This window comes from Ranitomeya imitator, chromosome 3 (genome assembly GCF_032444005.1).
Source record: "Ranitomeya imitator isolate aRanImi1 chromosome 3, aRanImi1.pri, whole genome shotgun sequence".
NCBI classification, from domain to species: Eukaryota; Metazoa; Chordata; class Amphibia; order Anura; family Dendrobatidae; genus Ranitomeya; species Ranitomeya imitator.
Window position 1 is genome coordinate 187,311,762 of NC_091284.1, and position 24,173 is coordinate 187,335,934.

A 24,173-nucleotide genomic window follows, 5' to 3' on the forward strand; every position below is an offset into this window, starting at 1 on the left:
TTTGCTTTTAATTTTGATAATGAATAAAAATTATTTGTGATTTTATCATTTTGAGTTGGAATTGCTTCCTATCTAACTCTGATAAACCATATTAGAGTAGAGTAGGTACGGAAAGTATTCAGACCCCTTTACATGTTTTACTCTTTCAATGCAGCCATTTGGTAAATTCAGAAAAGCTCATTTTTTCACATTAATGTACACTCTGCACACCATCTTCACTGAAAAACAGAAATGTAGAAATTTTTGCAAGTTTAATAAAAAACACTGAAATATCACATGGTCATAAGTATTCAGACCCTTTGCTCAGACACTCATATTTAAGTCACATGCTGTCCATTTCCTTGTGATCCTCTTTGAGATGATTCTACTCCTTCATTGGAGTCCAGCTGTGTTTCATTAACCCCTTTCTGACATCTGATGTACTATCCCGTCGAGGTGGGGTGGGCCCGTATGACCACCGACGGGATAGTACGTCATAGCGATCGGCCACGCTCACGGGGGGGAGTGCGGCCGATCGCGTCCGGGTGTCAGCTCCCTATCGCAGCTGACATCCGGCAGAATGTGCCAGGAATGGTCACAGACCGCTCCCGGCACATTAATCCCCAGCACACCACGATCAAACATGATCGCGGTGTGCCGGCGGTACAGGGAAGCATCGCGCAGGGAGGGGGCTCCCTGCGTGATTCCCTGAGACCCCCGGAGCCCCCTGAAGGTCTCTTACCTCCTTCCTTGCTGCAGGCCCGGATCCAAAATGGCCACGGCATCCGGGTCCTGCAGGGAGGGAGGTGGCTTCACAGCGCCTGCTCAGAGCAGGCACTGTGAAGCCTGGAGCTGTGCATGTCAGATCGCTGATCTGACACGGTGCACAGCAAAGTGTCAGATCAGCGATCTTACACTATAACATGATGCTTTTACCCCTCCCCCCCCCGGGGCAATGTTATAGTGTAAAAAAAAAATTCACATGTGTAAAAAAAAATTAAAGAAATTCCACAAAAAAATCCCCCCCCAAAATATATTGTTCCTATAAATACATTTCTTTATCTAAATAAAAAAAACAATAAAAGTACACATATTTAGTATTGCCACGTCCGTATTGACCCCACCTATAAAACTGTCCCGCTAGTTAACCCCTTCAGTGAACGCGGTAAAAAAAAAAACGAGGCAAAAAACAACGCTTTATTATCATACCGCCAAACAAAAAGTGGAATAACACGCGATCAAAAAGACGGATATAAATAACCATGGTACCGCTGAAAATGTCATCTTGTCCCGCAAAAAACGAGCCACCATACAGCATCATCAGCAAAAAAATAAAAAAGTTATAGTCCTCAGAATAAAGCGATGCAAAAATAATTATTTTTTCTATAAAATAGTTTTTATTGTATAAAAGCGCCAAAACATAAAAAATGATATAAATGAGGTATCGCTGTAGTTGTACTGACCCAAAGAATACAACTGCTTTATCCATTTTACCAAACGCGGAATGGTATAAACGCCTCCCCCAAAAGAAATTCATGAATAGCTGGTTTTTGGTCATTCTGCCACACAAAAATCGGAATAAAAAGCGATAAAAAATTCACGTGCCCGAAAATGTTACCAAAAAAACGTCAACTCGTCCCGCAAAAAACAAGACCTCACATGACTCTGTGGACCAAAATATATAAAAATTATAGCTCTCAAAATGTGGTAACGCAAAAAATATTTTTTGCAATAAAAAGCGTCTGTCAGTGTGTTACGGCTGCCAATCATAAAAATCCGCTAAAAAACCCGCTATAAAAGTAAATCAAACCCCCCTTCATCACCCCCTTAGTTAGGGAAAAATAAAAAAAATTTACAAAATGTATTTCCATTTTCCCATTAGGGCTAGGGTGAGGGCTAGGGTTAGGGCTAGGGTTAGGGTTAGGGCTAGGGTTAGGGTTGGGGCTAAAGTTAGGGTTGCAGCTAAAGTTAGGGTTAGGTTTTGGATTACATTTACGGTTGGGAATAGGGTTGGGATTAGGGTTAGGGGTGTGTTTGGATTAGGGTTTCAGTTATAATTGGGGGGTTTCCACTGTTTAGGCACATCAGGGGCTCTCCAAACGCGACATGGCATCCGATCTCAATTCCAGCTAATTCTGTGTTGAAAAAGTAAAAGAGTGCTCCTTCCCTTCCGAGCTCTCCCGTGTACCCAAACAGGGGTTTACCCCAACATATGGGGTATCAGCGTACTCAGGACAAATTGGACAACAACCTTTGGGGTCCAATTTCTCCTCTTACCCTTGGGAAAATACAAAACTGGGGGCTAAAAAATAATTTTGGGGGGAAAAAATGTTTGTTTTATTTTCACGGCTCTGCGTTATAAACTGTAGTGACACACTTGGGGGTTCAAAGTTCTCACAACACATCTAAATAAGTTCCTTGGGGGGTCTAGTTTCCAATATGGGGTCAATTGTGGGGGGTTTCTACTGTTTAGGTACATTAGGGGCTCTGCAAACGCAATGTGACGCCTGCAGACCATTCCATCTAAGTCTGCATTCCAGATGGCGCTCCTTCCCTTCTGAGCCCTCCCATGCACCCAAACGGTGGTTCTTCCCCACATATGGGGTATCAGCACACTCAGGACAAATTGGACAACAACTTTTGGGGTCCAATTTCTCCTGTTAGCCTTGGGAAAATACAAAACTGGGGGCAAAAAAATAATTTTTGTGGGAAAAAATGTTTTACTTTTACGGCTCTGCATTATAAACTGTAGTGAAATACTTGGGGGTTCAAAGCTCTCACAACACATCTAGATGAGTTCCTTAGGGGGTCTACTTTCTAAAATGGTGTCACTTGTGGGGGGTTTCAATGTTTAGGCACATCAGTGGCTCTCCAAATGCAACATGGCGTCCCATCTCAATTCCTGTCAATTTTGCATTGAAAAGCCAAACGGCGCTCCTTCCCTTCCGAGCTCTCCCATGCGCCCAAACAGTGATTTACCCCCACATATGGGGTATCGGCGTACTCAGGACAAATTGTACAACAACTTTTGGGGTCCATTTTCTCCTGTTACCCTTGGTTAAAAAAAACAAATTGGAGATGAAGTAAATTTTTTGTGAAAAAAAGTTAAATGTTCATTTTTATTTAAACATTCCAAAAATTCCTGTGAAGCACCAGAAGGGTTAATAAACTTCTTAAATGTGGTTTTGAGCACCTTGAGGGGTGCAGTTTTTAGAATGGTGTCACACTTGGGTATTTTCTATCATATAGACCCCTCAAAATGACTTCAAATGAGATGTGGTCCCTAAAAAAAATGATGTTGTAAAAATGAGAAATTGCTGGTCAACATTTAACCCTTATAACTCCCTAAAAAAAAAATTTGGTTTCAAAATTGTGCTGATGTAAAGTAGACATGTGGGAAATGTTACTTATTAAGTATTTTGTGTGACATATCTCTGTAATTTAATTGCAAAAAAATTTAAATTTGGAAAATTGCAAAATTTTCAAAATTTTTGCCAAATTTCTGTTTTTTTTCACAAATAAACGCAGGTAATATCAAAGAAATTTTACCACTATCATGAAGTACAATATGTCACGAGAAAACATTTTCAGAATCACTGGGATCCATTGAAGGGTTCTAGAGTTATAGCCTCATAAAGGGACAGTGGTCAGAATTGTAAAAATTGGCCTGGTCATTAACGTGCAAACCACCCTTGGGGGTAAAGGGGTTAAACTGATAGGACGTGATTTGGAAAGGCATACACCTGTCTATATAAGACCTAATAATAATAATAATCTTTATTTTTATATAGCGCCAGCATATTCCGCAGCGCTTTACAGTTTGCACACATTATCATCACTATCCCCGATGGGGCTCACAATCTAGAATCCCTATCAGTATGTCTTTGGAATGCCTCACAGCTGACAGTGCATGTCAGACCAAATGAGAATCATGATGTCAAAGGAACTGGCCAAGGAACTCAGAGACAGAATTGTGGCAAGGCACAGATCTGGCCAAGGTCACAACAGAATTTTGGCAAGAACTCAAGGTTCCTAAGAGCACAGTGGCCTCCATAATCCCCAAATGGAAGAAGTTTTAGACCACCAGAAGTCTTCATAGACCTGGCCATCCAGCCAAACTGAGCAATTGTGGGAGAAGAGCCTTGGTGAGAAAGGTAAAGAAGAACACCAAGATCACTGTGGCTGAGCTCCAGAGATACAGTAGGGAGAAGGGAGAAAGTTCCACAAAGTCAACTATAACTGCAGCCCTATCAAACAGTAGGAGATAACCACATATGGAGTACTGCCGTGTTCAGTAATAATTAGATAACAAATTATGGGGTCCAGTTTCTCTTATTATCCCTCTTGCAAATTTTAAATTTGGTGCTAAATCTAAATGTTATAATGTTTTGTATATCACCTGTAGGTTACAAAATGCTCAGTACACCACTAAATGAATTCCTTGAGGGGTCTAGTTTCCAAAATGGGGTTATTTTGAGAGAGGTGAAGTTTCCAAAATGTGGTCACTTGTTGGGAGTTTCTGCTGTTTAGGCACCTTAGTGGTCCTACAAATGCGACATGGCGCCCTCTATCTATTTCAGCCAAATTTGTATTCCAAAATTCAAATTGTGATTCTTCCCTTCCGAGCCCTGAAATGTGACCAAATAGAGTTGTTGTTTTTTTTTACCACATGTGGGGTATCAGTGCACTCAGAAGAAACTGACAACTAATTTTTTGGTTCATGTTCGTGTGATATTCATTGAAAAAGTGAAAAAAAAACATTTTAGAGGAAAATGAAAAAAAATTCCATTCCACTTTGCATTATTTCCTGTGTAGCATCTGGCAACAATTTTGAAGTATTTGAGTGGAGCAGTTTTAAGATGGTATCACTTTTGGATAGATTCCAATATATAGGTCCCTCAAAGTCCATTTAAACCTGAATAGGTCCCTAAAGAAACAGCTTTTGCAAATGTTTTGAAAAAATGTAAAATTGTTGCTCAACTTTTAACCCTTCTAAAATCCTAATAAAAAAAACATTTAAAAAGTGATGCAGATGTAAAGTAGACATGTGGGAAATGTTATTGAATAATTATTTTGTACAGCATGTCTAACTGGTTAAATGAATAAAAATTGAAAGTTTGAAAATTGGGAATTTTTCTAAATTTTCATTAAAATTCTGCTATTTTCACAAGTAAACACAAAACATATTGACCTAAATTTACCACTAGTGTAAAGTACAATTTGTCATGAAAAAAGAATCTCAGAATCACTGAGATATGATGAAGTATTCCAAAGTTATTACCACATGAAGTGACACTGATCAGATTTAAAAAAATTTAGCCTGGTCATGAAGGTCAAACTTGGCTTGGTCGCTAAGCGGTTAATGGTCCTTGACTTTAGTTCTTGTTTCCAGTCAGTCTCCTGTGCCTGCTATTTGTCATCTATGGTCGGAGTCAGACTAAACGTATGAAAAATCGATCCGAGTCTCCCTGCCGAGAGTCATTCAAGTGTTCTCCTTATGGTCATCCATGTGAAATGCTTGCAATACCATAATGTGATTTTCTCCCAACCATGTATCCATATGCATCCGCATGGCATCCGTATGACATGCGTAAGGCTTTACATTTCTCACTAATTTTCCCCATTGAATTAAATTGCTCAATGGGCTGAAATGAGGAAAATGTGCGTGTATTTGTTGCAAGCTACATATGTTTGCCTTGGTGGGTCTCGGACGATATACATGTACAATCGCAGCATGCTGCGATTTTACACGCACGTCAAATACACCTGAGAGAAAAAAAAGTTAGTTTGATTCCGGCCTATGAGTGAGTTTCTGTAACACACCTCTCCCCTCAAGAAAAAGGCTACATCTTAAAGCATGTAAGCACTGCAGACAGGGTAGTGATAAGGGTAAAAGTTCTCCTCATATCAGAGCCCCTGGTACTAATGCTGAGCATATTGAAATATGTAGTAGACAAAAGTCAGCCACGTTTCCAAAATAAAATATAGAGCATATCAACTTAATAGTTACCAGCAGCCCCATTCTCTCCACTGCACTGATTTTAAATTACTTCTATGACTAGCACTCAAGGGGCATTGTGTCTGGTATTGTAAGGTCAGGTCCAGGAGTGGCCTAGCCAGTCTCCAGATCTCAACCCCTTAGAAAACCTTTGGAGGGAGTTGAAAGTCCGTGTTGCCCAGCGACAGGCCCAAAAGATCACTGCTCTAGAGGAGATCTGCATGGAGGAATGGGTCACCATACCACCAACAGTGTGTGCCAATCTTGTGAAGACTTACAGAAAACGTCTGACCTCTGTCATTGCCAACAAAGGATATATAACAAAATATTGAGATGAACTTTTGTTACTGACCAAATACTCATTTTTCACCATAATTTGAAAAATAAATCTTGCCAAATCAAACAAGGTGATTTTCTGGATTTCTTTTCTCATTTTAACTCTCATAGTTGTGGTCTACCTATGATGTCAATTACAGGCCTCTCTCATCTTTTTAAGTGGGAGAACTTGCACAATTTGTGGCTGACTAAATACTTTTTTTCCCCACTGTATATGCTTCATGGAGACAAAGGTGGCTGGTACCATTAGGGCTACTGTGATTAACATTGTCTATGGTTGCATGTTATGATCCGGTGACCTTGGAGCAGCATGTAAACTTTCACTGGAGTAGGTGGTAACTATACGGACCGCAAATCCTGATCTTAACACCGCACTAGAAGTAGCCGTGGCGTGTACCTAACAAGCCCTAGACACCTCGTCACAGCCGGAGGACTAAATACCTCTAAAGATGGAAATAGGAATACTATCTTGCCTCAGAGCAGAACCCCAAAGGATAGTTAGCCCCCCACAAATATTGGCTGTGAGTAGGAGAGGAAAGACACACAGTCAGAAAACAGGATTTAGCACAAGAGGCCGCTCTAGCTAAAATAGGAAAGGATAGGACAGAGTTCTGTGCGGTCAGTATTAAAACCCTTCCAAAAATATCCACAGCAGATTATACAAAAATTCCTCCATCTAACTAAAGACGTGGACCGCATATCTGCAACTCCAGAGAATACTAAACCCAGAACAGGAATACAATCAAAAAAACAAGCACACAGCATGTGTGCCATAGAAAAAGAAACAGACACTTCTCTTTGCTGAATTGGCAGCTAAGCAGGAGAAGCCAGACAGGCATCAAACACTTCCCAAGAAACATTTTACAGGGCCTTTTTACAGGGTCTGTATCATGACCCAGGTCCTATAAGTATCACTGTGTCTCCTGGGTGTAAAGTCGGACAGGTAACTTGAAGTTCAGCTGTCCTGCCGGTTTCAGCTATGCCACTTAGAGTTCAGCACGGCCACAGTCTTCCGGATACCAGAATCTGCGCCAGCAAGGGATGTAGCTAATTCACTTCTCTGCTCCGCTAGTATCACTCTTCTGTGCCTTTTCTGTCCTGCACACTTTCCACAAGTTGTTCGTTCTAAGTTCTCTTTTCTCCAGGAGCTGTAGTACCTCAGACTACATGGCCCCTTTAGACCTTCTGACACTCTATCTCTGTCTGCCCTCATCTCTGTCCTCTGACAGTCAGACTGAGAATCTCTGTTTCCCTCCAGATGAGAATGCATTTATAGGGAAGTTCACACTAAACCAGGTTTAGAGCTCCTCCTTTTGGCCTGGAGTGTGAACATGCTGTGCGTATGTGATTGCCTGGTGAAAGATTGCCTTCATCGCTTCCAAGCGTGACATCACTCTCCCCAAGGGGAAAGCGATGCCACTGTGACGATCAGGACCTTGGGGCGTCACACTTGCATCAAAGAATGGTTGCAAATTCGCTATTTTTTCCAATCCCCCTGTTCCCCACCCAGAAAAAAATGTAACAAGAGTAAACCTTTACATATACGGTCACTCATATCATTTCATGATTATTGTACTTGATTTTTATGTATACCCCCTTTTCACATGTAAAGAGTCATTGAATAACAGGCGCTGTAATAATAATAAATAATAATAACATATACATGCTATAAAAATCAACAGCGGGAGGTGGATCATCGTAATAAACAGCTGTACTCCTACTGAAGCTGCCGAGATCGCAGAAAATTTTGATTCAGGCAGACCATCTTGTAGACATGATCACCAACCTCAGCAACATTACTGGTGTAACAGGCTATAGTATACCCAAGTCCAGACTATACCCAATGTTAACACAGCCTAGGCTTGATTATACCTTGGATATAATATGGCTTAGCCCAATTTATACTCCTGGGGATAAATTGCCCTAGGCCATTTTGTATCAACTCATGCCAGATTATACCCTTCTTGACATCAGCAGCGCTGAGTGATATACATAGGAATTACTTATTTTTTCAGTATGGTGGCTCAGTGGCTAGCACTGTTGGGTTCAAATCCAACCAAGGACAACATCTGCAAGGAGTTTGTATGTTCTTCCCATGTTTGTGTGGGTTTCTTCTGCGTACTCCGGTTTTCTCCCACACACCCAAGACATACAGACAGGGAATCTAGATAGTGACTCCCAATGGGGCCAGTGCTGATAATGTCTGTAAAGTGCTATGGAATTAATGGTGTTGTATAAGTGAGCAAAATAAAAAAAATAAATCTCATTGGGGGTTCAGGTTTGTCAGGTAAGTTATGTGAGAAGATAACTGACTTAAATCTTAAAATTCTAAACACATAGACTTTTATTACTTAAAAAAGAAAACTTCAATCAGTAAAATTATTAGACATAGACAAGGATATAATGAGTTAAAGAATCCTACCGCACTTCTCAGTAGTTACACATTACAAATAGCTGTGTGTCTGAGTATGAAAGAAAGAAATCTGCACACATTTAAACCAGTCAAGAACAGAGTGAGAAAACCGTGAAGTGATAAAATGATCAAGCTACAATTGCATTCTTAGGTAAAAGCTATTTTCCTAAAGGACAACAGAGTAGGCTCAGATGTAATGACTGTTCTCCGTTACCAGTCACATTCTATTGTAAGATCGATCTTCATCATGAAATTAACAACACAAATACCATCGCACTATGTGTAAGTCAGTCTTAAGTTATTAAAAAATGGCATCTAAAATCCCACTCACTCACAAGGGCTCTTAAAATAGAGAGGTATATTGTAGCTTGAAGGGGTATATGGCCTAGGCTATTTTACAGCCATTGGTATAGTTTGGTCTCGGACAGTGCATCCCCGGGGTAAACTCTGGCCTGCACCAAACTGTACCCAATTTTAGTCTGGCCAGGGGGTAATTTGGCCTGTTGCACCATGACTGGTCTAGCATGAGACCAAATAAAAATGTTGGTCTGTCCTGTGAAAATCTGTGGTCTTGTGGGGAGGATTAGATGCCTGCACATATTTGTTTGAAGAGGCCCAATATTCAGCTCACATGCATAAGTTCCTTTTTAGCACAAGTTAAAGGAAACCTGTCATGTGACTCATGCTATCAGTGGTTTGTGTAGCATGGATTAGAGATGGTTCAATCTTTACAGGTATGTATGTATGTTACTGTGAAATACTGCAGCCTTTCAAGAAAACATATTTTAACCCCTTCCCGACCCATGACGCCACGTAGGCGTCATGAAAGTCGGTGCCATTCCGACCCATGACGCCTATGCGGCGTCATGGAAAGATCGCGTCCCTGCAGATCGGGTGAAAGGGTTAACTCCCATTTCACCCGATCTGCAGGGACAGGGGGAGTGGTAGTTTAGCCCAGGGGGGGTGGCTTCACCCCCTCGTGGCTACGATCGCTCTGATTGGCTGTTGAAAGTGAAACTGCCAATCAGAGCGATTTGTAATATTTCACCCATTATAACGGGTGAAATATTACAATCCAGCCATGGCCGATGCTGAAATATCATCGGCCATGGCTGGAAATACTAGTGTGCCCCCACCCCACCCCTCCGATCGCCCCCCCACCCCCCCGATCTGGCCGGTACACTGCTCCGGCTCCCCTCCGCCCTGTGCTCCGCTCCCCCCCGTGCTCGTGTCCGCTCCCCCCGTGCTCCAATCACCCCCCCGTGCTCCAATCACCCCCCCTGCACTCCGATCCACCCCCCCCGGTGCTCCGTTCCACCCCCCCGTGCTCCATTCCAGCCCCCCCGCGCTCCGTTCCACCCCTCCCGCGCTCCGATTCCCCCCCCCGTGCTCCGATCCCCCCCCCGTGCTCCGATCCCCCCCCCGTGGTCCCCCCCCACCCTATCATACTTACCGATCCAGCCATGGTCCCGTCCGTCTTCTCCCGGGCGCCGCCATCTTCCAAAATGGCGGGCGCATGTGCAGTGCGCCCGCCGAATCTGCCGGCCGGCAGATTCGTTCCAAAGTGCATTTTGATCACTGAGATAGATTATATCTCAGTGATCAAAATAAAAAAAATAATAAATGACCCCCCCCCTCCCTTTGTCACCCCCATAGGTAGGGACAATAAAAAAATAAAGAAAAATTTTTTTTTCCACTAATGTTAGAATAGGGTTAGGGTTAGGGGTAGGGTTAGGGGTAGGGTTAGGGGTAGGGTTAGGGTTAGGGGTAGGGCTAGGGGTAGGGTTAGGGTTAGGGGTAGGGTTAGGGCTAGGGTTAGGGTTAGGGTTAGGGCTAGGGTTAGGGGTAGGGGTACGGTTAGGGCTAGGGTTAGGGTTTCGGTATGTGCACACGTATTCTGGTCCTCTGCGGATTTTTCCGCTGCGGATTTGATAAATCCGCAGTGCTAAACCGCTGCGGATTTATGGCGGATTTACCGCGTTTTTTTCTGCGCATTTCACTGCGGTTTTACAATTGCGATTTTCTATTGGAGCAGTTGTAAAACCGCTGCGGAATCCGCACAAAGAAGTGACATGCTGCGGAATGTAAACAGCTGCGTTTCCGTGCAGTTTTTCCGCAGCATGTGTAGAGCGATTTTTGTTTCCCATAGGTTTACATTGAACTGTAAACTCATGGGAAACTGCTGCGGATCCGCAGCGTTTTCCGCAGCGTGTGCACATACCTTTAGAATTAGGCTATGTGCACACGGTGCGGATTTGGCTGCGGATTCGCAGCAGTGTTCCATCAGGTTTACAGTACCATGTAAACATATGAAAAACCAAATCCGCTGTGCCCATGGTGCGGAAAATACCGCGCGGGAACGCTGCGTTGTATTTTCCGCAGCATGTCAATTCTTTGTGCGGATTCCGCGGCGTTTTACACCTGTTCCTCAATAGGAATCCGCAGGTGAAATCCGCACAAAAAACACTGGAAATCCGCGGAAAATCCGCAGGTAAAACGCAGTGCCATTTACCCGCGGATTTTTCAAAAATGGTGCGGAAATATCTCACACGAATCCGCAACGTGGGCACATAGCCTTAGGGTTAGGGTTGGAATTAGGGTTGTGGTTAGGGTTAGGGGTGTGTTGGGGTTAGGGTTGTGGTTAGGGGTGTGTTGGGGTTAGGGTTGTGATTAGGATTATGGCTACAGTTGGGATTAGGGTTAGGGGTGTGTTGGGGTTAGTGTTGGAGTTAGAATTGAGGGGTTACCACTGTTTAGGCACATCAGGGGTCTCCAAACGCAACATTGCGCCACCATTGATTCCAGCCAATCTCGTATTCAAAAAGTCAAATGGTGCTCCCTCACTTCCGAGCCCTGACGTGTGCCCAAACAGTGGTTTACCCCCACATATGGGGTACCAGCATACTCAGGACAAACTGCGCAACAATTACTGGGGTCCAATTTCTCCTGTTACCCTTGTGAATCTAAAAAAATGCTTGCTAAAACATAATTTTTGAGGAAAGAAAAATGATTTTTTATTTTCACGGCTCTGCGTTGTAAACGTCTGTGAAGCACTTGGGGGTTCAAAGTGCTCACCACATATCTAGATAAGTTCCTTGGGGGGTCTAGTTTCTAAAATGGGGTCACTTGTGGGGGGTTTCTACTGTTTAGGCACACCAGGGGCTCTGCAAACGCAACGTGACACCCGCAGACCATTCCATCAAAGTCTGCATTTCAAAAGTCACTACTTCCCTTCTGAGCCCCGACGTGTGCCCAAACAGTGGTTTACCCCCACATATGGGGTATCAGCGTACTCAGGAGAAACTGGACAACAACTTTTGGGGTCCAATTTCTCCTGTAACCCTTGGGAAAATAAAAAATTCTGGGCTAAATAATTATTTTTGAGGAAAGAAAACGTATTTATTTTTTTCACGGCTCTGCATTATAAACTTCTATGAAGCACTTGGGGGTTCAAAGTGCTCACCACACATCTAGATAAGTTCCTTTCAGGGTCTAGTTTCCAAAATGGGGTCACTTGTGGGGGGTTTCTACTGTTTAGGCACATCAGGGGCTCTGCAAACGCAACGTGACGCCCGCAGAGCATTCCATCAAAGTCTGCATTTCAAAACGTCACTACTTCAATTCCAAGCCCCGGCATGTGCCCAAACAGTAGTTTACCCCCACATATGGGGTATCACCGTACTCAGGAGAAACTGGACAACAAATATTGGGGTCAAATTTCTCCTGTTACCCTTGGGAAAATTAAAAAATTCTGGGCTAAATAATTATTTTTGAGGAAAGAAAACGTATTTATTATTTTCACGGCTCTGCATTATAAACTTCTATGAAGCACTTGGGGGTTCAAAGTGCTCACCACACATCTAGATAAGTTCCTTTGGGGGTCTAGTTTCCAAAATGGGGTCACTTGTGGGGGGTTTCTACTGTTAAGCCACATCAGGGGCTCTGCAAACGCAACGTGACGCCCACAGAGCATTCCATCAAAGTCTGCATTTCAAAACGTCACTACTTCACTTCCGAGCCCCGGCATGTGCCCAAACAGTGATTTACCCCCACATATGGGGTATCAGCGTACTCAGGAGAAACTGGACAACAACTTTTGGGGTCAAATTTCTCCTGTTACCCTTGGGAAAATAAAAAATTGCAGGCTAAAAGATCATTTTTGAGAAAATAATTTTTTTTTTTATTTTCATGGCTCTGCGTTATAAACTTCTGTGAAGCACTTGGGGGTTCAAAGTCCTCACCACACATCTAGATTAGTTCCTTTGGGGGTCTAGTTTCTAAAATGGTGTCATTTCTGGGGGATCTCCAATGTTTAGGCACACAGGGGCTCTCCAAACGTGACATGGTGTCCGCTAATGATTGGAGCTAATTTTCCATTTAAAAAGCCAAATGGCGTGCCATCCCTTCCGAGCCCTGCCGTGCGCCCAAACAGTGGTTTACCCCCACATATGGGGTATCAGCGTACTCAGGACAAACTGGACAACAATATTTGGGGTCCAATTTCTCCTATTATCCTTGGCAAAATAGGAAATTCCAGGCTAAAAAATCATTTTTGAGGAAAGAAAAATTATTTTTTATTTTCATGGCTCTGCGTTATAAACTTCTGTGAAGCACCTGGGGGTTTAAAGTGCTCAATATGCATCTAGATAAGTTCCTTGGGGGGTCTAGTTTCCAAAATGGGGTCACTTGTGCGGGAGCTCCAATGTTTAGGCACACAGGGGCTCTCCAAACGCGACATGGTGTCCGCTAACAATTGGAGCTAATTTTCCATTCAAAAAGTCAAATGGCGCGCCTTCTCTTCCGAGCCCTGCCGAGTGCCCAAACAGTGGTTTACCCCCACATATGAGGTATCGGCGTACTCGGGAGAAATTGCCCAACAAATTTTATGATCCATTTTATCCTACTGCCCATGTGAAAATGAAAAAATTGAGGCGAAAAGAATTTTTTTGTGAAAAAAAATTACTTTTTCATTTTTACAGATCAATTTGTGAAGCACCTGAGGGTTTAAAGTGCTCACTAGGCATCTAAATTAGTTCCTTGGGGGGTCTAGTTTCCAAAATGGGGTCACTTGTGGGGGAGCGCCAATGTTTAGGCACACAGGAGCTATCCAAACGCGACATGGTGTCCGCTAACGATGGAAATAATTTTTCATTCAAAAAGTCAAATGGCGCTCCTTCCCTTCCGAGCCTTACCATGTGCCCAAACAGTGGTTTACCCCCACATGTGAGGTATTGGTGTACTCAGGAGAAATTGGCCAACACATTTTAGGATCCATTTTATCCTGTTGCCCATGTGAAAATGAAAAAATTGAGGCTAAAAGAATTTTTTTGTGAAAAAAAAGTACTTTTTCATTTTTACGGATCAATTTGTGAAGCACCTGGGGGTTCAAAGTGCTCACTATGCATCTAGATAAGTTCCTTGGGGCGTCTAGTTTCCAAAATGGGGTCACTTGTGGGGGAGCTCCAATTTTTAGGCACACGGGGGCTCTCCAAACGTGACATGGTGTCCGCTAAAGAGTGGAGCCAATTTTTGATTCAAAAAGTCAAATGGCGCTCCTTCCCTTCCAAGCCCTGCCGTGCGCCAAAACAGTGGTTTACCCCCACATATGAGGTATCAGCGTACTCAGGACAAATTGGACAACAACTTTCGTGGTTCAGTTTCTCCTTTTACCATTGGGAAAATAAAAAAATTGTTGCTAAAAGATAATTTTTGTGACTAAAAAGTTAAATGTTCATTTTTTCCTTCCATGTTGCTTCTGCTGCTGTGAAGCACCTGAAGGGTTAATAAACTTCTTGAATGTGGTTTTGAGTACCTTGAGGGGTGCAGTTTTTAGAATGGTGTCACTTTTGGGTATTTTCAGCCATATAGACCCCTCAAACTGACTTCAAATGTGAGGTGGTCCCTAAAAAAAATGGTTTTGTAAATTTCGTTGTAAAAATGACAAATCGCTGGTCGAATTTTAACCCTTATAACTTCCTAACAAAAAAAAATTTTGTTTCCAAAATTGTGCTGATGTAAAGTAAACATGTGGGAAATGTTATTTATTAACTATTTTGTGTCACATATCTCTCTGGTTTAACAGAATAAAAATTCAAAATGTGAAAATTGCGAAATTTTCAAAATTTTCGCCAAATTTCCGTGTTTATCACAAATAAATGCAGAATTTATTGACCTAAATTTACCACTAACATGAAGCCCAATATGTCACGAAAAAACAATCTCAGAACCGCTAGGATCCGTTGAAGCGTTCCTGAGTTATTACCTCATAAAGGGACACTGGTCAGAATTGCAAAAAACGGCAAGGTCTTTAAGGTCAAAATAGGCTGGGTCTTGAAGGGGTTAAAGAGGGAACGGGAGACAGATGATTAGTCACCGAAGCTGGCCCCACCGACCTCTCCCCGCTGACTCTGCTGGACCAACAGGTTTCTCCTTATATACACATTCACCCCGACTCATCAAACAGTTTTCACCAGAATTTGAGTATAAAATTGTTGGAACACTTTCATGCCTCTGGCGTTATTACACTGCTCCCATCTATGTCTGTCAACTGAGAGTGGAGCTTCATGGAAAGAGGGCATAGGCAAGCATGGCCAAGAAATTCAACATTATTTATAATACCACAAAAGTGGTGCAAATGTAAGAAGGTACCTGGATGAAGCACGCAGACAAGGACAAGGCGATAGTAATCGACTTCACTATTTATTCACCGGGTGCAAATATAGGAAGGGGGTGACTTGAACAGAAACTAAACCATGAGGAACAGGGTATAAATAGAGTTCAGTATTCAATATACAGTGGTGGCAAAGTTGTTATCAACGTAGTATAACTCTTGTAGAGCTAATTAACTATGATATATATCTAGTTTTCATTGAGAACAATGTTCACAGAAATAAGGGTATTACAACAACTATTTCTTTTCTGTTCCAGGGCTTAGCGGGGGTTTCCCGAGTAGTCTCGAAAGCTTGCAATTACTATCTTTTCAGTTAGCCATTTAAAGGTATCAAGCACTGAGGACTCTCAATTCTAAATATTTTTCTATCTACTGGCTAACACGGAACAAAGATACCTTATATAATTTTCACACATCAGTATGTAATTTTGACTCGGACAGCACACGTCCATATTATATGCTTGGCTGAACGAACCCTAATACTTATATGAATGACAGTATTACTGCACGTTCTAGCAGATTACTTGGAATGATAAAAAAAAAAAAATCAATGAATAGTTCCTTATTTGTAGACACATCAGCACAAGCCCAGGCTAAAAATATAAACTTTGTGACATTTTAGCAGGGCAAGTCTCAGCATGTAACGCTCATTGCTATTCACTCTGCCCGAGCGTACAAGTTCAGACTTGTCAGTACCGAGCACAAATGTGATTCGCCTTCTCATAAAGACCGGGATGAAAATGATCATCTTGAATGAATGGCTGAGAAATGTTGTAAGTGTCAGTACAAGTAATAAACTCATTCTGTGAATAATAATGTAGATACCAGGGCCATACATAGATTTAACAGCAACACTAACAATAGGATCCTGTGCTATGAAATTCCATGCAAATATTATTTTGGCTAACAGTACAGGTCGAAGAAACAAAACCAACATAAGAATGTCGCAAACATAATAAAACACAGGATATATTAATAACAACTCGTTATGTTAATAATTTCCTATATCACAGCAAAAAAATAGTAATAAGCAGTAGATGTTTTCCATCATCAGCCTATGAGAGTGCAGACAGCTGTCTAATATCTGTCATATATAAGTATGGTAAATATTCCTGGGGTTTTCTGTAGTTAAAATCAGGACAGACATGTTATGATCATCAAAAAACAAGTGAGTCTTCCATAGCCGGAAATGGCAGCTAAAAATAAAAAAAAAATTGTAAAAAATTGATGCCTTCAGTGTGAATGTACAATTTTCATAGTCATGAAAATACAGAAAAATCTTTAAATAAGAAGGTGTGTCCAAACTTTTGGTCTGCACTGTACATATACAGTATACAATTTGCAGACAACAAAAGAACTACCTTTTCCTCGAATCACAATGTTACTTATAATATAAAATCATTTATTAATTGTGATTCTGACCACGTTATATACTGCATAAAATGTAAGGCTTGCAACATTTGCTATATAGGTTACACCACAAGGAAAATCACAAAAAGAATTTCAGAACACATAGCGAACATAAATAACAATAATTTAGGTTATTCTGGGGCTACAAAACATTTTATTTTTGTACATAAAGGAGACCTGTCAGATTTTTCATTTTTTGGCATAGAAAGGGTTAGGGTACCGTCTCACAGTGGCACTTTTGTCGTTACGATGGTACGATCCGTGACGTTCCAGCGATATCCATACGATATCGCTGTGTCTGACACGCAGCAGCGATCAGGGACCCTGCTGAGAATCGTACGTCGTAGCAGATCGTTTGGAACTTTCTTTCGTCGCTGGATCTCCCGCTGTCATTGCTGGATCGGTGTGTGTGACACCGATCCAGCGATGCGTTCGCTTGTAACCAGGGTAAACATTGGGTTACTAAGCGCAGGGCCGCGCTTAGTAACCCGATGTTTACCCTGGTTACCAGCGTAAATGTAAAAAAAAAACAAACAGTACATACTTACATTCCGGTGTCCGTCAGGTCCCTTGCCGTCTGCTTCCCGCACTGACTGACTGCCGGCCGTAAAGTGAAAGCACAGCACAGCGCGCTGTGCGCTGGCAGTCAGTCAGTGCGGGAAGCAGACGGCAAGGGACAGACACCGGAATGTAAGTATGTAGTGTTTTTTTTTTTTTTTATGCTGGTAACCAGGGTAAACATCGGGTTACTAAGCGCGGCCCTGCGCTTAGTAACCCGATGTTTACCCTGGTTACCCGGAGACCTTGGCATCGTTGGTCGCTGGAGAGCTGTCTGTATGACAGCTCTCCAGCGACCACACAACGACTTACCAACGATCACGGCCAGGTCGTATCGCTGGTCGTGATCGTTGGTAAAATCGTATAGTGTAACGGTACCCTTAGTCAGTCACCTAGAGGTGGAGATTGGAAGAAACAATTAGCACTGCGGGAAGCCTTTTGGATTCTGACTTTAGACACTAAACATCCAAACGGTATGAATTACAGGAATGATCTTTTTTACATATATTGGACTGACAGATAGATTTTGCGGTAATTTAAAGTATACATTTATGCAAATTCAATATATTTGAAATAAGGAGAAAAAAAGTCTTGTTATGTGTGTTTAGCTGCAGCTTTTTTTCAATGTAATTGATTGCTATGTCTGTGATTGGTTCCTTGCTATATATAAACCTGTTCATTTATATGGTACTAGATGGTGGCCCGATTCTAACGCATCGGGTATTCTAGAATATGCATGTCCACGTAGTATATTGCACAGCCCACATAGTATATTGCCCAGTCAAGTAGTATATTGCACAGCCACGTAGTATACAGCACAGAGCCACGTAGTATATTGCCCAGTCAGGTAGTATATTGCCCAGCCACATAGTATATTGCCCAGCTACGTAGTATATTGCCCAGTTATTTAGTCTATTGCCCAGCCACGTAGTATACAGCACAGAGCCACATAGTATATTGCCCAGCCACGTAGTATATTGCCCAGCCACGTAGTATATTGCCCAGCCACGTAGTATATTGCCCAGTCACGTACTATATTGCCCAGCCATGTAGTATATTGCCCAGTCACGTAGTATATTGCCCAGCCACGTAGTATATTGCCCAGCGACGTAGTATACAGCACAGAGTCACGTAGTATATTGCCGAGCCATGTAGTATGTTGCCCAGTCATGTAGTATATTGCCCAGCCACGTAGTGTATTGCCCAGTCATGTAGTATATTGCCTAACCATGCAGTATATTGCCCAGCGACGTAGTATACAGCACAGAGCCACGTAGTATATTGCCCAGCCACGTAGTATATTGCCCAGTCACGTAATATATTGCCCAGCGACATAGTATATTGCCCAGCAACATAGTATATTGCCCAGCCCACATAATATATTGCCCAGCGACGAACTATATTGCCCAGCGATGTAGTATATTGCCCAGCGACGTAGTATATTGCACAGCCACGTAGTATATAGCCCAGCCACGTAGTATATTGCCCAGTCACATAGTATATTGTCCAGCCACGTAGTATATTGCCCAGCAACGTAGTATATTGCCCAGCCCACATAATATATTGCCCAGCGATGAACTATATTGCCCAGCGATGTAGTATATTGCCCAGCGACGTAGTATATTGCCCAGTGTTGTAGTATGGCCCAGCCACGTAGTATATAGCCCAGCCACGTAGTATATTGCCCAGTCACGTAGGATATTGTCCAGCCACCGTAGTATATTGCCCAGTGACATAGTATATTGCCCAGTCACGTAGTATACAGCACAGAGCCACATAGTATATTGCACCGCGACGTAGTATACAGCACAGAGCCACGTAGTATATTGCCCAGTGACGTAGTATATTGCCCAGTCACGTAGTATACAGCACAGAGCCACATAGTATATTGCACAGCAATGTAGTATACAGCACAGAGCCACGTAGTATATTGCCCAGTGACGTAGTATATTGCCCAGTCACGTAGTATACAGCACAGAGCCACGTAGTATATTGCACAGCGACGTAGTATACAGCACAGAGTCACGTAGTATATTGGCCAGTCACGTAGTATTTTGCCCAGTGACGTAGTATATTGCACAGCGACGTAGTATACAGCACAGAGCCATGTAGTATATTGCACAGCGACGTAGTATACAGCACAGAGCCACATAGTATATTGTACAGCGACGTAGTATACAGCACAGAGCCACGTAGTATATTGCCCAGTCACATAGTATATTGCCCAGTCACGTAGTATATTACCCAGTGACGTAGTATACAGCACAGAGCCACGTAGTATATTGCACAGCGACGTAGTATACAGCACAGAGCCATGTAGTATATTGCACAGCGACGTAGTATACAGCACAGAGCCACGTAGTATATTGTCCAGCCACGTAGTATATTGCCCAGTGACGTAGTATACAGCACAGAGCCACGTAGTATATTGCATAGCGACGTAGTATACAGCACAGAGACCCGTAGTATACAGCACAGAGCCACGTAGTATATTGCCCAGCTATGTAGTATATTGCCCAGCCACGTATGTCACAGATTAAAAAATAAAAAATAAACATACTCACCTAACGATCCGAGGGCCCCTTGTAGTTTAACATACTCACCATTCTGGTCGCTGCTCCTCAGCGTCACGTCTCTCTGCCTCCTGGGATCCAACAGCGCTGTGCCGATGGGCGCGCAGCTGCCGCCATCTTCCGTTCCCAGGATGCTTTGCGAAATTACCCAGATGGCCTAGCAGTCTTGCGAGACCGCTTGGTCTTCTGGGTAATTTCGCAATGCATCGCTGGGAAAGGAAGATGGCGGCAGGCGCGAGCGGACAACGGAGGGTGAGTATAGTAGGTTTTTTGTTTTTTTACTATTTTTAACATTACTTTTTTTTCTATTGATGCCGCATAGGCAGCATCAATAGTAAAAGGTTGGGGACACACAGGGTTAATAGCAGCGGTAACGGAGTGCGTTACCCGTGGCATAACGCGGTCCGTTACCGCCGGCATTAACCCTGTGTTAGCGGTGACCGGAGGGGAGTATGGAGCGGGCACCGGAGACAGTGACTGCGGGGAGCATGGAGCGGAGCACCGGGGACACTGCGAGGAGTATGGAGCAGAGCGCCGGGGACACTGACTGCGGGGAGCAGGGAGTATGGAGCGGAGCGCCGGGGACACTGACAGCGGGGAGTATGGAGCGGAGCGCCGGGGACACTGACTGCGGGGAGCATGGAGCGGAGCGCCGGGGACACTGACTGCGGGGAGTATGGAGCGGAGCGCCGGGGACACTGACTGCGGGGAGCATGGAGCGGAGCGCCGGGGACACTGACTGCGGGGAGCATGGAGCGGAGCACCGGGGACACTGACTGCGGGGAGTAAGGAGCGGCCATTTTCTTCCGGACTGTGCCCGTTGCTGATTGGTCGCGGCAGCCATGACAGGCAGCTGGCGAGACCAATCAGCGAATGAATAACCGTGACAGACAGAAGGACAGACAGACAGACGGAAGTGACCCTTAGACAATTATATAGTAGATTAGTTCCTATGACTAAGGGCGCCATGGTGCGTCAGAAACGCGTCAGGCAGAGAGGGTCTCTCTCTTTTTTTAAAACAGTTTTTTAAAATGTTCTAATACATTTTGGATATTTTGCTTACACTGGATGAACGTGCTGGAAATTCCCTTTCTTTTCTTCTACTTCAGCTGAAATCACCAGCAGGTACGGCACCCACCAGCTACATTTATTTGCATCGGCTTACAGATGCATGTCTCGGCGTGTCAAGCTCCAACCCTTCCCTCTCCCCCTCCTCTCTATCTCGAATGTATATACTGTAGATATATATATATATTTATTTTTTTTCCTGGAGACATCGCGCAGAGGCTAGCGGGGATGGAGATCTCGGCTTTTCTCCATCTGTGCCTGTGCCGACTGAGAAGCTGGACCCAGGAAGAAGAATGGCTGCCACCATATGCCACCGCCGCAGTGCTACCGCAGGACCACCGTTCACCGCTGTACCACCACCGCACACTTCAGGACCGCCGCACCACCACCACAACACCCCTACCTCCGGGCCCGCTGCATCGGTAAGAACAGTGTTCGGTTTATAAGACACACCACCATTTTCCCCCTAATTTGGGGGATCATAAAAGTGTGTCTTATATTTCGAAAAATTCAGTATATGTTTTTTATTTGCAGATTTTGTTAATCTCATTCAAGTCTGGATGATAAAATGCATATTTACTGCATATTGACATGTTGCAGATTTCAAAATGGCACCGTACGCCAGTTTCCAGCTTCATTTACTATGGAATTGATGGAAAAGGCAGAGCGCAGCGATCAGCATCTATAGATAATGGAGAGAGCAGAGGCTGAGCATGCACAATTCTGTTCCATACAGAACAAGACTGTAGACCCCTGTTCTCAGAATCTCTGGGGGTGGAGAGGCAGTGGTTGGATCCTATGGATCAGAGATAACTTAATTATTCAGTGAATAACCCTTTAATGAGCCTATATATATATGTACAACAAATGAGGAAAAGAACCACGGAAGAGAATGAACACCACAATAGTATAAATAAAAGGCAAGACTTTATTAACATTTTTAATAAAGTCTTGCCTTTTATTTATACTATTGTTATTTATACTATTTGGTGTGCATTCTCTTCGGTGGTACTTGTCCTCATTTGTTGTTTCCTTTTTTGTCACTTGATTGCACCCACCCATATGTATAATTTATTATGATATGTGATGCGCCTAGGTTCCTCCATTACTCTTATATATATGTACATACATATACAGTGATATACAGTGGGGAAAAAAGTATTTAGTCAGCCACCAATTGTGCAAGTTCTCCCACTTAAAAATATCAGAGAGGCCTGTAATTGACATCATAGGTAGACCACAGCTATGAGAGTCAAAATGAGAAATCAAATCCAGAAAATCACCCTGTCTGATTTGGCAAAATGTATTTTGCAAATTATGGTGGAAAATAAGTAGTTGGTCATTAACAAAAGTTTATCTCAATATTTTGTTATATATCCTTTGATGGCATTGATAGTCGTCTTCTGTAAGCCTTCACAAGGTTGGCACACAGTGTGGGTGGTATGTTGACCCAGTCCTCATTTGAGATCTCCTCTAGAGCAGTGATGTTTTGGGCCTGTTGCTGGGAAAAACAGACTTTCAACTCCCTCCAAAGGTTTTCTATGGGGTTGAGATCTGGAGACTGGCTAGGCCACTCCAGGTCCTTCATATGCTTTTTACAAAGCCACTCCTTCGTTGCCCTGGTTTTGTGCTTGGGATCATTTTCATGCTTAAAGACCCATCCATGTTTCATCTTCAATGCCCTTGCTGATGGAAGGAGGTTTGCACTTAAAATATCATGATACATGGACCAATTAATTCTTTCATGTACACGGATCAGTCGTCCTGGTCCCTTTGCAGAGAAACAGCCCCAAAGTATGATGTTGCCACCCCCATGCTTCACAGTAGGTATGGTGTTCTTTGGATGCAACTCAGCATTCTGTCTCCTCAAACACAACGAGTTTTGTTTCTACCAAACAGTTCTACTTTGATTTCATCAGACCATATGACATTCTCCCAATGCTCTTCTGGATAATCCAAATGCTCTCTAGCAAACTTCAGACGGGCCCGGATCTGTACTGGCTTAAGCCGGGGGACACGTCTGGCACCGCAGGATCTGAGTCCCTGGAGGTGTAGTGTCTTACTGATGGAAGTATTTGATACGGTGGTCCCAGCTCTATGCAGGTCGTTCACTAGGTCCCCCTATGTGGTTCTGGAATTTTTGCTCACCGTTTTTGTGATTATTTTGACCCCACGCTTTGAGATCTTGCATGGAGCCCCAGATCGGGGAAGATTATTAATGGTCTTGTATGTCTTCCATTTTCTTATTATTGCGCCCACAGTTGATTTCATCACACCAATTTGCTTGCCTATTACAGATTCAGTCTTCCCAGCCTGGTGCAGGGCTACAATTTTGTTTCTGGTGTCCTTCGACAGCTCTTTGGTCTTCACCATAGTAGAGTTTGAAGTGTGATTGTTTTAGGTTGTGGACAGGTATCTTTTATACTGATAACAAGTTCAAACAGGTTCCTCTTAAAGAAGAAGTTACAGGTCTGTGAGAGCCAGAAATCTTGCACGTTTTTAGGTGACCAAATACTTATTTTCCACCATATTTTGCAAAATAAATCTTGCCAAATCAAACCAGGTGATTTTCTGGATTTGCTTTCTCATTTTGACTCTCATAGTTGTGGTCTATGATGTTAATTACAGGCCTCTCTCACCTTTTTAAGTGGGAGAACTTGCACAATTGGTGGCTGACTAAATACTTTTTTTCCACACTGTATATTTATATATGTTCATAACATAGATATTATCTTATCATCATGACCCTTTTGCCCACAGAAAAACACAACACCATTTTGAGGTGACCCGCAAGAGACAAATACCAAGGGGAGGTCCCATCTAACTGCATCAATACTACAGAGATCACAGAGTGAATTTTGGTTTTAGGGAGTACCATACAGGGCGGAGTCACAACAGTTCTATCCATGAGACTTGTAGATTGTGAGCCCTCGCGGGCAGGGTCCTCTCTCCTCCTGTACCAGTTGTGACTTGTATTGTTCAAGATTATTGTACCTGTTTTTATTATATATACCCCTCCTCACAATGTAAAGCACCATGGAATAAATGGCGCTATAATAATAAATAATAATAATGAGACATCTATCTATACACATGGCCAGAGCCATGGTGGCCTCCAGCGACTCAAGAGTTTCGTAAAGCACTAATGCATCTTTTAATCTTTTAGAC